The sequence below is a fragment of the Vipera berus genome, assembly GCF_964194415.1.
Source record: "Vipera berus genome assembly, chromosome: 1".
In the NCBI taxonomy this organism is placed as follows: Eukaryota; Metazoa; Chordata; class Lepidosauria; order Squamata; family Viperidae; genus Vipera; species Vipera berus.
In genome coordinates, this window is record NC_138202.1 from 242,139,352 (window position 1) to 242,160,168 (window position 20,817).

A 20,817-nucleotide genomic window follows, 5' to 3' on the forward strand; every position below is an offset into this window, starting at 1 on the left:
ATTGAGCCACTGCGCCCCTCGTGTATCATATAGGAAGGCTTAATTACTGAGAGTGCTGAGACCTGTAGAGTCTCAACTCCTTTTAAGTAATTCATTTCTAAATTTCGTTGGGTTGGAAAGAACAAAAGAGCACTTCCAGCTCTAAGAAAGGAAATGGCAACCAAAATTTGCAGGTTGCCTTAAATCTACATCTATGTACACACACACACCCACATCTCACAATGAGAAGTGTAAGCAAGGTACTTGATACACAAGATTATATACCTTTTTGTAGGTGGAGACCATCTGTTAAGCTGTACATTGCAGGCTGTACCTCTAAACATAGGCAAGGCCAGGAAAATTAAACAGTTGTGATTAAATAAGTTAGTGTGAAACTTCTGTGTGCAACTTTTATTTTTCCTCTTTTGTCACATTAAAAATTGCAGTTGGGTGATAACTTCAGAAGATACTCTAAAGCAGAGGTGTCAAACATCACGTGACATATCGTGACATTTTTGCCATTGCCGGCTATGGGGTGGGCGCAGTTTTGCTATGATGCATCCAGCCTGTGGGCCAGCAGTTTGATACCCCTACTCTAAATCATCTGTTTGCACATTCTTACCATGGTGTTTACAGGCACTTTATCTGCAGTATAATTGATTAATGTCCATTTAATTAATTAAACTAGTTTTATAAGAGAAATGACATAATTAGTGCATTCCAACAAATTTGAGATAATTTGAGTACCGTAGTTTCCGGCGTATAAGACTACTTTTTAACCCATGAAAATCTTCTCAAAAGTCAGGGGTCATCTTATACGCCGGGTGCTGAAAATTTAGGGACAGGGCTGGCTGGAAAACCTGGAGCGGATCTCCCATTTAGTCTGCGCAGGGAAAGCGGGAACAATTGGAGAAGAAGCTGCAGTCTGTGATTTTTTACATGCTGGGGTCTGGGCGTCTTTCCTTCTAAAGTTGAAGAGCAGCTGCTTGAAAGGCAGGTGGGGAAGGTAGCAGCCAGAGCAGTGGCTTAGCTCTAAGGACACATTTGACTCAGGAACTGGGCGGGCTGGCTGGAAAACCTGGAGCGGATCTCCCATTTGGTCTTTTTTTTAAAAAAATCCCATTTATATCCTGCCCTTCTCCGAAGACTCAGGGTGGCTTACAATTTAAAGCAAAATCAATGTGCTTAGCAATAGCCTTCATTCTGTGTATATGCCTGTTTATTAGGGCTTTCACCGCCCCCCCAAGCAGCATTATTACAAAGTCAGCTTATTGCCCCCAACAATCTGGGTCCTCATTTTACCTACCTTGGAAGAATGGAAAGCTGAGTCAACCTTGAGCCTGGTGGGATGTGAACCTGCACTAATTGCAGGCAGCTGGTGTTATTTAAGGCTCTGCGCAGGGAAAGCTTTAGAGTGAATTAGGAAAAGTGAAAAAGTGAATTAGGAAAATAGGGAACGGTTGCTGGAATTGGGTATGTATAGCTTAATGAAGAGAAGGGTGAGGGGTGACATGATAGCAGTGATCCAATATCTCAGGGGCTGCCACAAAGCAGAGGGAGCCAAACTATTCTCCAAAGCACCTGAAAGCAGGACAAGAAGCAATGGATGGAAACTAGTCAAGGAGAGAAGCAACCTAGAACTAAGGAGAAACTTCCTGACAGTTAGAACAATTAACCAGTGGAACAACCTGCCTCCAGAAGTGGTGAATGCTCCAACACTGGAAGTTTTTAAGAAGAGACTGGACAGCCATTTGTCTGAAATGGTATAGGGTTTCCTGCCTTAGCAGGGGGTTGGACTAGATGACCTCCAAGGTCCCCTCCAACTACTACTTCTTCTTCTTCTTCTTCTTCTTCTTCTTATTATTATTATTATTATTATTATTATTATTATTATTATTATTATTATTATAGTTTAATCCACTTGCACTGTTTTATGTTTACATGTTTGATGACAAACAGCCTTATGTTTATAAGTGACAGTTTTCCTACTAAGCACCTGCATGTCATAAGCATTTGAATTAAAATTACCATATTAAAATCAAATCTGATGTTTTTTAATTTTTATTTGGTGTGCGTTGGAAGAGGGGTAGTCTTATACGGCGAGTATAGCCCAAACCCTATAATTTAACAGGAAATGTAGGGGGTCGTCTTATACGCCCAGTCGTCTTATACGCCGGAAAATACGGTAAATGCAGTTTCCCTTTAGCCAGAAAGCAATGAAGCACAACCTTTTGCATTCTGCTGCAGTTTTTTTTATCTCACTGATTAGGGTAATGGAATGGATTTGTATGAAATTATGCTGCCTTCAAATGAAGTGCTACCACTGCCGATTCCAATCTATTCTATCTTAAAAGGAATATCTAAATTCCTTTCTAGATTTAGAATATTCTATATTTAAGTCACCAAGGATAAAATTATAGGCATGTTGAGAATATGCTTTTATGAAGTATCTGATGTTGGTAATATAATTGAGATTTACTAATTCTGTAAGATTATTAATGAGTAGCTAGAGCAGGGGTGTCAAACTCAATTTCATTGAGGGCCGCATCAGCATTGCGGTTGCCCTCAGGGGGCTGGGTGGGTATGGCCAGGGTAGGCGTGGCCTACTGGGTGGGTGTGGCTAGAGTGCGTATGGCCTACTGGGTGAGCATGGCCAGCTCTACATCGTTCGTATCAAGGGTGCCTATGGGGGCCTGGGTAGGAGTGGGACAGATCTGAGGGTCTCTGGCAGAAGGAGGGTCTCTGGACCAGGGCCAAGGCAGTGGGGGCCGTTCCCTCACTGTTTCCAGGATGGCTTCGCGGGCCACATGAAACCACTTCGTGGGCCGGATCCGGCCCCCGGGCCTTGTGTTTGACATGTCTGAGCTAGAGGCTGCAATTCTAAGAACACATTCACAAAAACAGTATTACACATTACACATGTAGGAAAAAGTTAAAGATGATGGTTGGGAGTGTGTAAAGCTCAAACCCTTTGTATATGTGTCACAACACACATAAAAGAAGAGCCAAGTTTGTTTCATATGGTCACAGTCACCATCTTGAATTTTTCTGCACCCACCTGCAGGTGTTCCTCAAACTGAAACTTCATCAGGGAATTTTAAAAGTTGATGAACAATTTTCAACTCTCAGAATATATAAACCCAATAATTCTCCCCCAAATTATAAAAGTATGTTTGTTTGCATGTTTGTGTTTGTGTGTGTATGGGGGGGTGCACACAAACCTGTGCATGTGTGTTTTTGAAGAGGGCCAGGTCACGACAGAACTCTACAGGGCTTCCTGGAATGCTCCTTTATCATTGTAGGGTATATTAGCAGAATCTTGAAAGCCTGTCTGAATTTATTCTTCCAGTCTCATCTGATTCTAAACAGAGTGTAAGTGGGGTTATTTTGAGTTTCTTTTCTCATACTTGCTTCAAACTGTGGATTGTGGAATGCCTTTCTCCTCTATTCCCCTCTTAATTGCTGTTTCATACCTTCCTAAAGAGCAACTCTGAATTTTTTTACAGCAGCGGTATCCAACCTTTCTGCCTTTGGGAACCGGCAGCCGGCAAGGGAGGGGATGGTTTTGCACACACACAAATGGAGCTTGGTGCACACGCCTCTGCTTGTGTAGCCCGGTTCCCAATGGGCTGTGGACCAATACCAGTCTATGGACTGGGAGTTGGGGACCCCTACTTTACAGCATGGCTGTAAGTTGTTTGATAAAATATACAAAATAAAAAGAGATAATAACCTTTAAATTTAACTAACCATATTATGACATTTTCTGATGTTAAAAAACGGGAATAATCACCAACTGGAAAATTGTAACTCTTCCAAATGGCAAATTCTCCAGAGGTTTCCAGATCTGCCTATATCTTCAACCTCCTCTTCTACAATAAATCATGTAGCACATATAGGCTACGAAGATATTCGTAGGTATCAATGAGAGGTAGGGCCTTTGATATATGTAGTTGTCAAGCAAAACTAATAGTCTGAAGTGATTCTTTAGTTTGGAAGCCATTGTGCTTGTTAGTTAAAGTTAACATAGCTGCTATTTCTCATTGTTATGTTTTCTGTTGAACAATTTCCATGAAATATGAAACTGTCTTCCTAAAGCTAAATTATCCATTTCTTTATAGAAGACTTAATTAATTATATAGCTTACAGCAAAGTGATTTGATGTCTTGACCTCCTGCTTTTTTCTTGTGGGCCTATATGTACAGGACAAGATATTTTTTTTTACTCCATTAATATTTCTAAGGCTTCCAGGTGTGTAAACAATTGCTTAAAATTCAATAGTTGCAGAAACTAAAATAAATAAATAAATTAAATCTGCATTTTACATTATCCCCTGTCCAATAATAATATCATGAAATCTAGGATTGCGACAGAAAGATTGTAATTCTCTTTACATTTCCTGTCCAAGTTATTTTTTCTCTCCAAGACAATAGCATTTGCTTTAAGATGTGCTCTAAAATTTAGCTGTCATTCTCCATTTACCTTTAATTATAAAGATGGATGACATTGGGTCAAGACTTAATGAAGTAACATCATTCCATTAAGCCCATCCACTCCTAATCTAATTTACACTAATAGTAGTGATGTATGTATGTGTGTGTGTGTGTATGTGTGTGTTTGTTTATGATTCGGTGCTGCCCAACTCCAGACCAACTTAGGACAGCTTACTATTTTTTAAAGAAATAAATACAATAAAGTAGATTTTAAAAAATACAATAAAGGAAACAAATGGCAAATCTGGACCACTAATATCAAAACATGTGAACATATGAGAGACACAAATTAACATGGCGTTCCGTCCAGCAGTCCAAGGCCTGGGAGATCAACTAGTCTTTAAGGCCTATCAGAACAGCATCAGGGTAGGAAACAGGACAGACCTTATTCCAGAGGGCAGTGCCACAGAGAAGCTGCACTTCCTGGATCCTGAAAGATGACACCGTTTAATCAAGAGGACCTGATGCCTGCCCATTCTGTTAGCTCTTACCAGCCCAGCAGACCTAGGGAGACAGGCAATCCTTCAGGTAACCAGTCCTCATGCCATGTGACACTTTAGAGGTCATAACCAGCACCTTGAATCACACCCCAAAGCATTTCATTTTCCTAAGTCCATCCTAGTAAGATCCACTTCTTTTGTAGAAATACATTAAGAGCAGTTACTCCCCTTGTTTTCCAGCCTGAAAAATAATTATATATGTGTAAGATGAAGTAGAGACATGTCACAGCAGCAAAGCATGTCTTGGCTCCTTCTTCCTAGCCATATCTTCTTTGACGAGGGAAGGTTTAAGATGGCTTATTTACTTTGTTTCGTGGGATTTTATCTACAGTACATACTAGGGCTTAAAGGACCTCTTTTCTGATCTTTAAATTATGTAATGACCGAGGGTTGAATTTTCTGTTGCAATCATCATGTTCCTTCTACTTCATGAGGGGTTTGGTAATTATAGAGGGGTAGGAAGATAGCCTTAAAGATGGTGTGCAATAGCCATTACAAAAATATCAGCTTAACACAGAAAGACAGTAGCAGATGAGGGAGAAACTCAAAACTGTCCCACTTTGACTGACTTTAGCAATAGCCACAGCTACAATAGCCACAGTCTTAATGTTTTTGATTCAGTCATCTCCACTCTCACTGAATGCCATTTTTACACATATCAGAGGCTCTAATTCACAACCATGGTTACAGCTCTTAAGAAAACTGCTTTTCTGTAAAACTATAATGTCATGGTATCATTGCAGCCTTCAATGGGAATTGATATGCAGGAAGAATAATATCTTTCCATTCATACTAAGCTCAAATGCTTGGCAAGATAGACAAAAATGTGCATGGCACATTTGAAATCACAGAGGAAAGAGCTTAGCAATTTTCCCGTTTCTGCAGTAGGAGCAAAGTGATTTTTGTTACTCAAGAACTACAGTAGCTCAGGGATTTGAATCCTGGTTCCTGCATGGAGAAAGCATGACTGGCTCATGTTGTTCTCTACCTTTGCTTAAGAGTCTGAAGTTATAAGAGCGAAGATCACATTACAAAATAACATAAGGGGACTGCAGACTAGAAACACTCTAGACAGTAATGTTACCTACTGGCTAATGTTTCTTCCCCAAAATATTAGCCATTAGGTAACATTAAGGATATGGAAAATAGCATGTTCCAAAATGTAGAGTTTGGTTAAGAGACTAATATTCACATGTGTAAAAAAAAACACCTTAGTTACAAATGAACAAAAGCAGAGCAAGTTAGCAGATGCTCGTTGCTAAGGAAACTGTAGCAAAAGTATCCCCCCCCCACCGGAATCAACAGAAACTCTGTGTAGGATCTGAAACGTGGATGAGTAAGTAAAGGAACCATGGCAAGCCAGGAGGAGAACCACAGATATCCCCTTCAGACAGTTGTTTTTTGCTGGGTTTCGACTATTCAGTTCCTTTTTCTTCTAGCCCTTTCCCCATGGCTCCCTTCTCTCCACCTGACACATCCAAAAGTCTGAGATCACTCCTCAAGGAAGTCCCATCCTGTGTGCCACCCTGGCTGCACATTCTGAAGGTTGTAGTCTTGCGTGTCCGGATGGCACTAGATTCAGCAGACCTGCCTATGAAGTGAGCCATTGCAGATGGCAGAGAGGGACACTTTGGTAGCATTATTTCAGCCTTGTGAAGTAGTCCAAACAAGAAGCACATCCAGACGTACTAGCTTTACCTTTATTTTAAGGTTACATTATCAGAATCTTGCAAGTCTGGAAGCACTTCTCCTTGTCTTTACAATCCAAGAAACTGGGAAGGGTTCCTTGTGAGATGTTTCCCACACCCCCATTCCTTCTGCATGTTCATCTGCCTCTTATGTGACATTGCCTAGCCTAAGACTCTTCCTCTTGTTGGCCAAGGTCATTCCCACCTACCATTACACATTATCAGTTATGTCTGTGTGGCAAGACGTTGCCAGGAAGGATCCTGACATGTTTCTAGGCCTGTCTGTCCTTTCTCCACAATTTTATTTGATTTAGGTTGGGTTCCACTTGGCCACATTTCCCTTATCCCGATTATTTCTAAATTCGAAGACAGGTACGATTTAACACTGTTCTGCTGCTGTAGTATCTGTAGTCCAAGAACATATTAAAACAACATTTATTGGACTTTTTTTTCTGGAATGTACTAAAATTCTAAATGAGGCAAGAGAAGGCATATCTAGTATATAGTATATCAGCAGCTTCAGCTTGGATTCTCATAAAGTCAGTCATCCTTATTTTGTGTCTAAAATTTCCTAACTCCAGAGAATAATAAAGGCCTCCTTGATTAAAAATACATGCCTAGCTTTGGTGGAATTTTTTTTTATAATAACAGTTTTTTTTAAAAAAACCTGCAAATCTGAGAGCTTCAGTTAAGCAGGACATATGGCTGAATAAAATCATAGAACTTACTGTATCTCCCTGTTGGAGAATGCAACACTTGGAAAACACTGAGCAAGTTATAAAACTTTGGGCGAAAGATTAATATCTCAGTGCATTTTTTAAGCTGGTGTCTGTTTCATTTGTCAAATTATTTAAATTAAGTGCAAGGAAATCCTTGCTTCATGAAAAAAAAATATTTGCTACTTGGGCCTCCTCTGACCTGGTAAAAGGAAAATACTTCATAAGTAATATCTTCAATTTTTCAAAACCAAAACTCTAATTGTATACATTTCTAACATTTGCTAAGAGGAGAGGATTCTAATAAAAAGTAATTTCTGGCTAGTCATGAACATAATTTTTTAATAATGAAAACAAAATATTGAAAAACATGTATCTTTAGCATAGACTTTAAATGTCTGATCAGTATTAATCTGCCTACATACATATATCAAACACCTTGACATAATATTCTTCAAAATATTATGTAGTATTGCATGAAGAGTTACTGAAATGCTGTTTTCATGGAAGATTTCTTATACTAAGTTGAGTCAAGTGATTCATCTATTGCGGTACAGTCAGCAAGAACTATAAGTAAATCTCTGGGGTTTTAAATTCATCTGGAAATGCCAGAGATGTAGCTGGAACATGGGTTGTCAAATAATGCTACTGTGGATCCTACTGAATAAAGGTAAGCTAATATTAATCTTCCATTTAACAAAAGCCTGTGTTTTTCTAACCATTATCTTGATATCGTCATCTACCCTTTGTGTGGATCCCCGCTGCTTAAGTGGCAACTTCCACTGCCCATTTTACAATTTATTGATAACATGATAACAATAAACCAGCTGTAATGGTATCAGTGGAGGGCTGAAAATCTACTCTGCTTCTTTAAAAAGGTCATAATTGTACATGGAATATCACTTGTATTTCAGCTGGGAGAATGAAACACAACAGGATTGACAATGCAGGAAGCTGATATTTCAGTTCACATTATGTATCAGAGTCATGGAATAACTCTATCCAAATTAATACAACCTTTCTATTTTATCTTAAGACACCAATGATATAAAGGAAATTGCCGTAGGATGGCTTCATGCTGTGAAGCAATTTTTCAGCAGCATGATTTTTCCTCCATATATATATGTAATGTTTTTATACATGATAGATTGCATTTTTAGACATGATGGATAGCATGTCTTTGGGAGATGAAAGTAATTCTAGAGTCTGGAAGTTCATCAGCATTGGGCTACTTCCTAATTTCATTAGTCCCTAATTTCCCATGGAGATTGTAAGTGTACTTAGGAACATATCACTTCAGACTATGCTAAGACTAAGTACTTTTATTTTTTATAAAAAAACTAAGCATGAAAACTCCAACAAGTAGAACATAAGAAATAATCTAGTCTCCCTTGGTATATTAATTTTTTTATACAGCATGAAGTATAAAAAATTCCTCTTGAGAAAACATTCATGTGTGAGAGATTCTGCTCTAGTGAAGTGATACAGTCCAACTCTTGATATTGTGTACAACTACAAGTACACAAATGAACACTGAACATTGCAGGGATATAGGCAAATATTTGATACAATGGTAGAAAATCTTGAAATTCTTCAAATGGACTTTTAAAGTAATTTTCACTGAAAAATACTGATTTTTCTGGTAAGAACTACACTTTAGTTTCTTAAGTACAGTGTATGCTGTTGATACAGTATAAATCAAAAAAATGAAACATATCACGTTATGAGTGGCCTTGCCGTCTAAATCTTATTGACAGAACAAAAGAGATGGAGGAAGCATATGCCAAAGAAAAGAAGCATAATAGGCAAAAAGCTTTGTAGAATAGATTAATCCATTTTTTAAAAGTCAATGTTGATAAATATATAGGAAAGAGAGTAAGGGAACCAGGACATGCTATTGTAAATGAAAACTGATATTATTTTTCCTCTTTCATACTGTGTTCAGTTAGGTTTTGTCAGATTGATATCATATAGCTATCTGAATGCATATAGATATAATTTAGAATACAAAGGAAAAGTATTTCCAGCATTTTCAATTCTCTTTATAGCCCCACGTCCCACACCATGTCAATTATTGGAAACATTATTCGAGAAGTTTCTATTATTAGAGAAAAATTATTAGAGAAATTTCTTTTGACTAGAAATGCAGGACAACACCCGCCCCCCTAAGTTTAATCAGTGTAGCAAATATATAGGACGTTGTCTGTGTTCTTCAATACTCAGATCTTCTTACATACATGTCTCAGTAAAGCATCTTTGCCTGACATTCAGGGAAGAAATGGTGGACTGAAGACAGCTCCATGACAAATAAAGTGGACAAAGTGAAGAGCCTGTGAATAGACCAGCTCCTTGATAATTCCTCTGCAGACAAATAGAGGATTTGAAATTGCCCACAAGTGCTCCAGACAGCTGCTCCTCACAAGGAGACAGCAAGACAGTGGTCTCCTGAAGATTTCGAGCTCTGGAAGATGTTCACCATACAATAGTCGGCACCTTTGAAAGGACACTGAGTTTGCATACTTCCTTTTCTAATCTCTTTTGAAAATTGCTTGTTAATGGCTATTAGCTACCTTTAGATTGACACATTTTACAGTACCAGAAGTAATGAAACGTAAGGATGACATTGGAAGATGAGGAAAGAGATCTTGCTTAAGGAAAAAATCAAACAAAAAGGGGAGGAGTCTGCAACTGAGTAATGAGCAAAGAACGAAACTTAGAAATGACCTGCTATAACTAATCAGATGGTAAAAAGAGACAATGGGAGATTTGTACTTTAAGACTTGCAAGAGTCTGTTGATGTAGCCTTATAAAGTAGAACAGAATAGAACGGAATAGAGCTGGAAGGGACCTTGTAGGTCTTCTAGTCCAGGACTTTTCAACCAGTGGTACGGGTACCACCTGTGGTACATTGGCACCTGGCAGGTGGTGCGCGACCATCCTAGAAAAGTGGTAGTGGGGGAGGGGAATGAGCTGAACTGGTGGCAGCACCGTATAAGCCTGAGCAAGAGATGGCTGGAGCTGCAGGGCTGTCAGGGCTCAGCAAAAGCACCAGGATCAGCACCAGGATCCAGCTGAAGCTCGGCACTAATCCTGGCGCTTCTGAGCCTAGAAGAAGCGCCAATCAGCTGGAATGTTGCAGCATCTCCAGGGTCTTGTGATTTACATTCAGATGCTTGGCAACTGATTCATATTTATGACGGTCACAGTGTCCCAGGGTCATGTGAAATGACCAAAAACTGCTGCAACCACCCAGCAGACAGGGGGAATAAAAACCAAACACCCCCCACCCCCGCTGCCAATCCTCAACAGAAATGCTCACAACAATGAAAACCTCGGACAGGAGGAAGAGCACCGCCAGGTGGGCAGGCAGGTGTCTTGCTCAGCTGTGGCTTGGGGGGCACTTTTTTCAGTGCCATTGTAACTTCAAACAGTCACTAACCAAACTGTTGTAAGTCGAGGACTACCTGTACATCACTTTTTTCCTTTTTTGGGGGGGGCATCACGTTTTTGACACCTTGCTAGGCGACTGGTGGTACTTGGATGTTACCATATCCTAAAAGTGGTACAATGGGTGAAAAGGTTGAAAAGCCCTAGTCCATCCCCCTGCTCAAGCAGAAGAACCTATACCATCTCAGACAAGTGACTCTCAGGCCTCTTCTTAAAAACCTTCAGTGATGGAGTGCCCACAATTTCTGGAGGCAAGCTGTTCCACTGGTTACTTGTCCTCCCTGTCAGGAACCTTAATTCCAGGTTGCTTCTCTCTTGGACCAGTTTCCAACCATTGTTTCTTGTCCTGCCTTCTGGTGCTTTGGTGAATAATGTGACCCCCTATACTTGGTGGCAGCCTCTCAAATATTGGAACACTGCTATCATGTCTCCCCTATTTCTTCTTTTCTTTAGACTAGCCAAACCCAAGTCCTGCAGCCATTCTTCGTATGTTTTAGTCTCCAGGCCTTTGATCATCTTAGTTGCTCTTCTCTGAATTTTTTCCTAGCTCTCAATATCTTTTTTGTGATACAGTAACCAAAATTGGCTGCAGTATTCCAGGTGTGTGGTCTTAACTCATCTTGTTGCTTTGTGCCTTATCAACTTGGCTGACTCTGGGCGAGTTTCTTTTATTCCTTTGTGAAAGAAGTTTCAATTATAGTTAAATTTACACATCATTCAAAAATGATAATAAAAAACTAAGAGGGAAACATAAAGACCAAAACATAACCTCTTCAGCAACCAACACCGGGATAAGCAGAAATTAACCCTAGACAAACAATCAAGCAGACAACAACATCCTAATCAAGGAACTATCAAACCACATCTCCACTAGCAATGGTGGGACAAGCTACTATATATAAATGGAGCAAAGTCCACACTTATTAGCATTGATGATGTTACCTAATCAGATAATAAAATGTTTGCAAGTAAACAACCAAGCTCAGAGAGCACCAAGGACCCCACAGAATACTTAAATTATTCTTGTTACTCCACAAAAGAAGGATCTCTTAGAAGTATTCAAGAAGCGAGAAGTGGCTCTTTTAAAAAAACAAAGCAAAATGGGGCTCTACCAATTTGTTAATCCTCTGGGATATATTTAAGGCATTTTTAATGGATTTGCTGCTACTATGACTGAAAAAGTGTCCTTTGCTTTTGCTAGAAATCCACAGATGCACCGTATCAAATATTTATAGTAGCTACAGTTAAATTGGGGCTGTTGTATTCAGAGTAATTTGAATATTCTTTGAAATGCAATAAATAGAACATTAAGAATCAGGAGAGAAAGTTATGAAATTTTAAATCTGAAATTTAGGCAATCATGGTCGCTTGGGTATAGATACTAACTCATAGTCATACCTAGCCATACTCATGCCTTACTGCACCAGCCTCCTACACACACCCCATGCAGGACTGCTAACAATGTGATCACATTACACTTTTATGAGTGCATAGCTTAGCAATGGGAACTCTACTCCCAATTACCATCATTGACAAAGGACTATTTCTAGTCAAGTTTTAGATTTTGATCATGTGACATCCGTAGCTGCCTCCATGGTTAACTATCTCCATAGCAGTGGACTACAACATAGAACATTTCAAATATATCTTCAAGAAACAGAATATAATGGCTTAATTTCTCACACAGAAATAAGATGGCTCAGTTGATGATGCATATTTTAAAATTTCATTACTATAAAAGATGAAGTAACAAAATTTTGGCAAATGAACTGAGAAAATTCAAAGATGTATCGTTGGGAAAAAGTTACAGCATATCACTTTATATATCCATGTTTTTTGTACTTACACAACTAGTGTCATATTCTTCATGTTTTTTAGTAATGCCCTTCTGTTTTCCCCAAAACTATTTCTTTGTAAGCCATGATTATTTGTACTGTATCAGTGTGGTTGGACTTTCCCCTCAAAGAGTTATGCGGATCTGCTATAGATGTATGTAGGTTGAGAAAGAAATTTGAGATTTCAGCTATATTCTGTGAGTGAATTTCTAATACATTATGCTATTGTTTGGCCTGTGCCCACTGGAAGTCTTTGAAGGAATTTCAGGTGATGTCTGGAAGCTGAAGGAGAGAGAGACGGAGAGGGGGAGAGAAAATGTGTGTGTGGATTTGTGTTTACATCTCTATGTGTGTTGAGTGAGTGGATGTATCTTCCATAGACTTCATGCAATACTTTTCTGTATTCCTCTGTGTCATATTCAATGTTAAATTATTATTCTCAGAGTTTTAACAGTTGGTTTACATAGTATTCTGTAAATTATTTTGAAAATGATACAGTGGGCTGCATGAAAGAAAAGCTTAGAAAACACTATAAGAAAGAATATGAAGAAAATAAAATCTTGGCATGTAGTACTCATTTTAAAAAAAATCTTTATAAGGCAGTTGCCTTAGTAACTCAGAGTGCCGAATTAAATACAAGTATCTATTTATTTCTACGGAAACATTTAATCACCTGTACATATCTTAATGCTCCATATTTATACCTATCAGGAGGTCTTAGATTTAGTTGCACTTCAATATTTGGAATAGGTTGACTAGCAGGTGTGTGTTATTGCGCATGCGCATGTATGTGTGTTAATGCTATGCATAGCTTTTATTGATTTGATTTGTCTATATTATAACGTGTTTGGAATCTTTTGGATGATCTGCTGTATATAAAAATTATAAAAATATTTTATATTGGAAGTGATGTATAAGTCTGTGTGGAAAGGCTAAAGGTGAGGTATCCCAATTTTGCCATTTTTATTTACTCCAGTGTTAAGTAAACATAGCTTGACTATCATACTATCATGTATTTGGTCTGATCCTTTTCTCTTCCAACTGAGTCCTTCGGGAGAAGGGCGGTATAAAAATTTAATTAAATAAATAAATAAATAAATATCGATCATTGCCTATTCTCATCTGTTTATTCAGAAACAGACAGTCCACTCAATTCAATAGAGCTTCTTTCCAGAAAACAGTGTACAAGACTGACGTCTTAAGGTATACCCATCTTTCGCTTACATTTTGTCCTTACATTTGAGTTCTCAGCCATTTATACACTCACTCACTCACTCACTCACTCACTCTCACACATGCACAAACACACACTGCTCTAGATGTACAGAGATTAAGAAAGGAACTTGAGATTTTAGCTACAGTCTTTGAGTGAATTTCTAATAAATTATCTTTGGTCTGTGCCCACTGGTGCTCTTTGAAAGGATTTCAGATGATCTGTAGAGGATCTTAAGAGTTATTAAATATTTTAAAATGCTAACATTGCCATTTTTGTATCATGCCATTTTTCAAAACAAAAACTTTGTGTGCAAATCTGTATCTTTAGCATTCCCACTGCAGGAAAACTTACATTGCTGGTTCATAAGTAATTCTGGGGAATTTGGAGAATACTGTAAAGGAGGAGGGAAAGGAAGACATATAATTTAACTTTCTTGGCACTCCCACCAAAAATTACAGTGAAAAACTGAAAAAAAGTGCTCAGGTTTATACAGTATATATATGAAATTACTTTTTCCAAAATCACACAGATAGGCTTTTTAATAGCAGGCATGTATTAGAGCTGGTTAGGAAGCAAAAGCCTTCAGCATGTAATTTATTTATTTATTTATTTTATTACATTTATATACCGCCCTTTCCCGAAGGACTCAGGGCGGTTTGATTAAAGTCTTGTCAGTTTCAGGCATCAGCAGCAGGAGGAAGGGTCCTAATCAATTACTTAAAGTAACATTTGTTAGGGAAGCACCGTATTGCAAAGAAAAGCTGTTCAGGTACATAGTCAAATACTGTAGCTAGCTCAGGGGTAGGCAGCCTTGGTTCTTTTATGACTCGTGGACTTCAACTCCCAGAATTCCTGAGCCAGTTGTGCTGGCTCAGGAATTCTGGGAGTTGAAGTCAACGAGTCATAAAAGAGCCAAGGTTGCCTACCACTGAGCTAGACAGTACAGGTAGAACTCGAACTATGAGCACAATTGAGCCCAAAATTTCTATTGATAAGCGAAACATTTGTTAAGTGAGTTTGCCCCATTTCATGACCTTCCTTGCCACCATTGTTAAGTGAATCATTGCAGTTGTTAAATTAGTCAAACTGTTAAGTGAATCTGGCTTCTCCATTGACTTTGCTTGTCAGAAGGTCGCAAAAGGGGATTACGTGACCGCAGCCATCATAAATATGAGTCAATTGCCAAGCATCTGAATTTTGATCACATGACCATGGGGATGCTACAGCAGTCATACGTGTGAAGACGTCATAAGTCACTTTTTCCAGTGCCATTGTAACATTGAATGGTCACTAAACAAGCTATTGTAAGTCAAGGGCTATCTCTATTAGATTTTTTAAGAATGCCTGCCGAATGCAAGACATGAAGACAAAATAAAGGACATGTCTTCCTTTTGCCAGACATCTAGTAATCCTCGTGACAGCAGTATTTCAGACCTTCACTGGGTCCAATTGGCATGACAAAACAATGGATTTTTTTCTTTGAAAGCAAAAAGAGAGCTTTTATTTGTATTTGTGATATATCATACTGACCCAGAATTTAACGCCACTTTGTGAGTGATAAAAAAAAGATTTATCTTTCTTTTTTCCTCTGGAAACAACAGGCATTATAAATATTGGTGTAGAAAGAACACAGTGAATTACAAAGCTGTTCACCAGCTATCCCAAATGCATGAATGGTCTGATCCTTTTCTCTTCCAACTCTACATCAATTGAGGACCTCTGTTAGCATAAAACCAATGCCCTAAATGCTGTAATTACGGTAATCTGCTATTTTCTGAGATGGTATAACGGACCGGAGAATTTTTATTCATATCGTTTAAAAGATTAAAAAAAGAACATTTCCAAGTTCAGGGGAGTCAAATGGGAGGAGGGACATGCAAACAAACCTTCCACTTTATTATCTAAAAAACGGCAGCTCCATCAGTTATGGGTTTGATGAGGCAAGTGGGGAATTCAGGGCACTTTCACGTACTGACTGCCCTGAAATAACTGGTCAGTGGAAATGAGGGAGACAGGATTAATTCTACCAGGAAGGGGACAGCACAAGACCTCCAGAGCTACATCCAGATCCCTAGGAAATTACCATGTCTTTTCCCTTGCCTTTCTTGTTAACACAGAGGCCAAAACCAGGGTGGCAGTGATGTGAACCACAGATCTAGAAAAATTATCTGTTCACCACTTTGGACAGTGAGACACAAATAGAATCTTATTAATATACCATTTTTATAATAGAAGCTGATCAAAACCTGGAGCCTGGTGCTTGATATTTCTTGACAAAACTGCCACATGGTAATTGCATGTGTATGGGAAGTCCAAACATACAGAATTGCCTACAAGTAATCCCGAGTGCCGCGTAACAGAGTGAGCGCCTGTTACTCGTCCCAGCTTCTGCCAACCTAGCAGTTCGAAAGCACGTAAAAATGCAAGTAGAAAAATAGGGACCACTACAGTGGGAAGGTAACAGCGCTCCATGCGCCTTTGGCGTCTAGTCATGCCGGCCACATGACCACGGAGATGTCCTCGGACAAGCGCTGGCTCTTCGGCTTTGAAACGGAGATGAGCACCGGCCTCTAGAGTCGGAAACGACTAGCACGCATGTGCGGGGGAACCTTTACCTTTACCTTTTTAAGCTTCTCTATAAACTGGAAATCTTCCAAATCGAGGGCTGCAGTGCTTAGAAGACTCTGCAGAAAGGACTGTCCTGCTCAAGTATCTATATTTTAATATTTCAAAGGCTGGGCTTGAGAATCTACTGCATAATAGCAGGTGGTATGTTGGCACAGCCTTGCTGTCCTCTTCAATAAGATTGGATGGATAACCACCCTCCATCAGAGCTTTATGTCCATGGAAGCTGAGCATGACAAATTCCATTATGTGCCTATATCACGGCTGTCAAACTCGCCACGTCACGTGACGTGTCGCGACATATTGCGACTCTTTTTGCATTGCCAGCAATGGGGTGGGTGCAGCTTCGGTATGATGAAACTGGCTCACGGGCCGGCAGTTTGACACCCCTGGCCTATATTATGGGCATGAGGGATTTCATTTATCCTAACATCAGCTGGGAATCAAATTTTAAAGCAAGTGGGAGATCCAACAGGTTTCTAGATGTGCCTTGCAGTCAACTTCATTGTCCAAAGGAAAACTCCACTGTCAGACACATCAGACAGATTTAACTTAATTAGACTTGAAGTAGTGGAAGAGGTACTTGGATGAAATCAACCATGTAATCCTAGAATGCACCATCAAGAACAGCTAAAGAGGCCCAACAATACTGAACAGCTTAATCAAGTTAGTGACTGATCATCATCATCATGTGCACACAAAACTGTTATTTCCTTTCTTTTTACAGAAGGAGAATAGGGTTTTGGTTTGAGGTTGGCTACTGTGAGAGTGTCCATTGCTTCAGACTTTGCAAGACAACCAAAAGCCTCTATCAAGGACCGAAGTGGTGAAAGCCTACATGATGCAGCCTGAAGATTAGTGGTTTTCATTTCTTTGCCTTTGGCAAGTCCCTCCAGGCTCATATTTTCCATCTTTTTTTTCTTCTTGTGATCCATTATAAGCTCTTTTTCTGACTCTTTCTTTTGCTTTCCCATCTGACAAAGCCCTCATGTAATCCAACATATGAAACAGTATTAGATCTGCATTGCCTTATTTCATCTGAGGTTTATGTCTTACAAAGGACTTAAAGGGATTAGCATCCATTGGGAACAAGAGAATAGAGAAAGTATTCATTTTCTGTGATGTGATGTATTTCATTCCACTAAGTGTTGGTCTCATCCTTGCAGAGAAAGAATCTACGATTTTTGCATACCTTATTTTTTATTGCCTGATATAGTAAACTTTTCATAAAATAGCTCTCTCAGGTTTTCCACACAGTTTCTTCAGGGTGCAAAAAGCTCTCTGTGTTTTTGTTATTTGTTTTTCAAATTATCTTCTTCAACTTTTGTTTCCTAAGGTAAATCTATTTTAGATATAGAACTAGCATAAAATTGTCTAGAAACTATCGTGGGATGGCAGTGATGAAGTGGATAGTGGTGCCATCAGCACTGAAGTGCTAGCTGCAACCATTCCTGTGCAGTCAGATTTCAGGACAGTGAAATCTGCCTTGATTATACTTTGTTTTCCTCTAGACAAAAGGTTTCCAAAAAGCTACAACCAATTCAAAATAGGCACTGTTGAGCTAACTGATCCCTGTTATAAAGATGACATGATGCCTACATTAAAAGTTCTGCAGCAGTAGCCATTTGGGGAACAAGCTAAGGCCTCAAATTTTAAGTTTATAAATGGCTTCATGACTGATCAATTGAGGTCCAACCATGATGACTCTAGAAACTTTGGAGGTGTTTTTTTAAAAAAAATACCCATATTTAGCACAAATGTCTTCTGCATTGTTGCCAGAATAGTATTTGGTCCACATGTTCCCTCTGCCTTTAGAGATTAGTTTAAATAGATGGGTACAGAAAGAAGGCTAAACCATTTATTTCCCATTAAAAATTATCATCCCAGTTCTTAAGAATTCTACCTGGCATCCATTTTCCCCCTCACAGGTTCACTTAGCATCAAGAATGTCAGTTTTTACACTAAGTAAATACCTTCTTAATTTTTCTGAGCATTTAGTTCTTAATTTACCCTAATAGTTTTTGCCAAATTGTCTTTTTTCCCATTTGATTTCTGAGTACTTTGAGAATGTTTCTTTAAGATTGACAGAAATATTTTCTCTGATAAACCAACAAGCATGAATGCTCACTCCAGGCTATGACAAGGATCTAAACTACAGTATGAAAAATTCTGGACATCCAAGTAGATTGGAAACTTGCTTTGTTGAACAAGAGTTCCTGACTCTCAACGGTAAATCTCTTTGGAAACTAAGGATTTAACATGTGGCTCTAGGAAAATGGCAGTCATTCATAGTGAAAATTCTAATTGGCATCCATCCAACTTTTTCAAATGTAAGATGTAGATGTTTGAATGTATCCTGTTTTGTCCTGGAATACAATTGTGGACGATGTAGTTTCTCTTGGTCGTATGGTTCAGGCAATAATTTTATGTCTACTTCTATGAGGATTTTTTTTACCATGAACTCAGGATGTCCAGTAAGCCCTGTGATCAATCTACCATGAAGAAACTAGTTTGTGTGAACTGGCCTGGTTTTCATGTGAGGCTACTTCGGTGTGATAACATTTATAATGAATGCAGTATGTTCATGGGCCAGCGTAAGAAGCAATCAGTTGGGATATAATATTTTCAGCTATATTATTTTTATAATCAGCTAAAACCAGCTGTGTCAGAACTCAAAACTATGTCATTCAGATATTAGTGTATTAAAAGATAACCAGATTCTGTAAAGCAAAGATATTAAATGTTGTATTCTAAATGCTTATGAGGTTAAAATAAAGTGATTTGATGTGAAGATTCAGAACAAGAGTCATCTGATTCCAGCAACCTGGACATTTCATCAGGGAGAAAAAACCATAAGTAAGATTCAAAGGTAAGAAACACTTAACCTCAAGAACTTTGAGTTTGGTAGACCTCAGCAGAATCTGGAATGTATAATTTTGCAAGGATCTATCAGAAGGGGATGAAAAATAAAATAGTTGTTTGCTTCCCAGCAACCTCCTTTGTTAATGGTAACAGTTTCCTGGATCCCCAGAATTCGACATCCCAATGTTGGTTGTCACTCATAAACCCTTATGTGGCATAGAATTACCTGTCCCCTAGAAGGCAGGGGAGGCTCCTGGTCCCTTCTATCAAACCATGTCATATTTTATTTTAGATATTTATTTATATTCCACTTTTATTGTGTCTGTGTATATGTGTATGTGTGTGTCTGTGTGTGTACATGTACGTGTGTGTCTGTGTGTGTGTGTGACCCAAATGGGTTTGCAGCATTGAAATCTTTGCTTAATTCTTTGTGTGGCTCAAATAAGGGATATCAGAACTTTGCCCAGATAAATTTGTAATGAAATTTTCACATTACTTCCAAGTTCAGCTTAAAAAGACAAAATTGTAATAGAGTAACAGGAATAGTTAATGGTCTAAAGACATAGTCAGTGGTGGCAAAACTATGGCGCACGTGCCACAGGTGGCATGCAAAGCCCTCTCTGTGGGCACGCGTGCCGTCGCCCCAGTCCTAGGCCTTCAGCTGTGTTTTATAAAACCTTTTCGCTTTAGGCCTCCGCCGCCATGTGCAAAAAAAGAAGGTTCAATCAATCAATCAATTTCAACTTCCCACGGGGGAAAAAAAGATCTCGCAAAGTTGGAATTGATTGATTGAACTTTTTAGTCCCACCCAGTCTGCTGTTACCACCGCAGCCACGCCAACCCAATGGGCCACACCCACCCAATGGGCCATGCCCACCCGGCACCCGATGATTCATAAGTGGGTTTTGGGTTGCAGTTTGGGCACTCGGTCTCTAAAAGGTTTGCCATCACTGACATAGGTCAAACCTGCAAACTTTGAGATGTTGCTGTATTACAATTCACAACCTTTCTCATTTCTGACAATATTGGAAGGGGCTGCTGAAAACAACCTCAGGAAAACCACATTGTTCACTCCAGTCTAGAAACGTCTGTTGTGTTGGAAATAAGAATAAAAATAACAGGGCACTGAAAGCCGACCTTCTTTCCTATATGATAGAAGTAAATGAAAGGTCTTCAAAAAATTTAATATTGAAAGAGAAATTTAAAACTGAATATGCTGCAGTGGAAATTTACTAGGTGAATGGAGAAGATGAGAACCAGGAAAGGAGAGCACAAAGAAAGGATGCTAAGTAAAACACGTAGGCAAAAATTAGCTGGGTCTTAAGAGTGGGAAAGGAAGAAGACAAGTTATAGAAACGTCTGTAAGAGAAGATAACAAGAAAGAACCTATTTTTTTCTAAGAGGTCACAAAAAGGGGGCTAGAATTCAAGCAACTGAGTATGTGCAATTAGTTGAT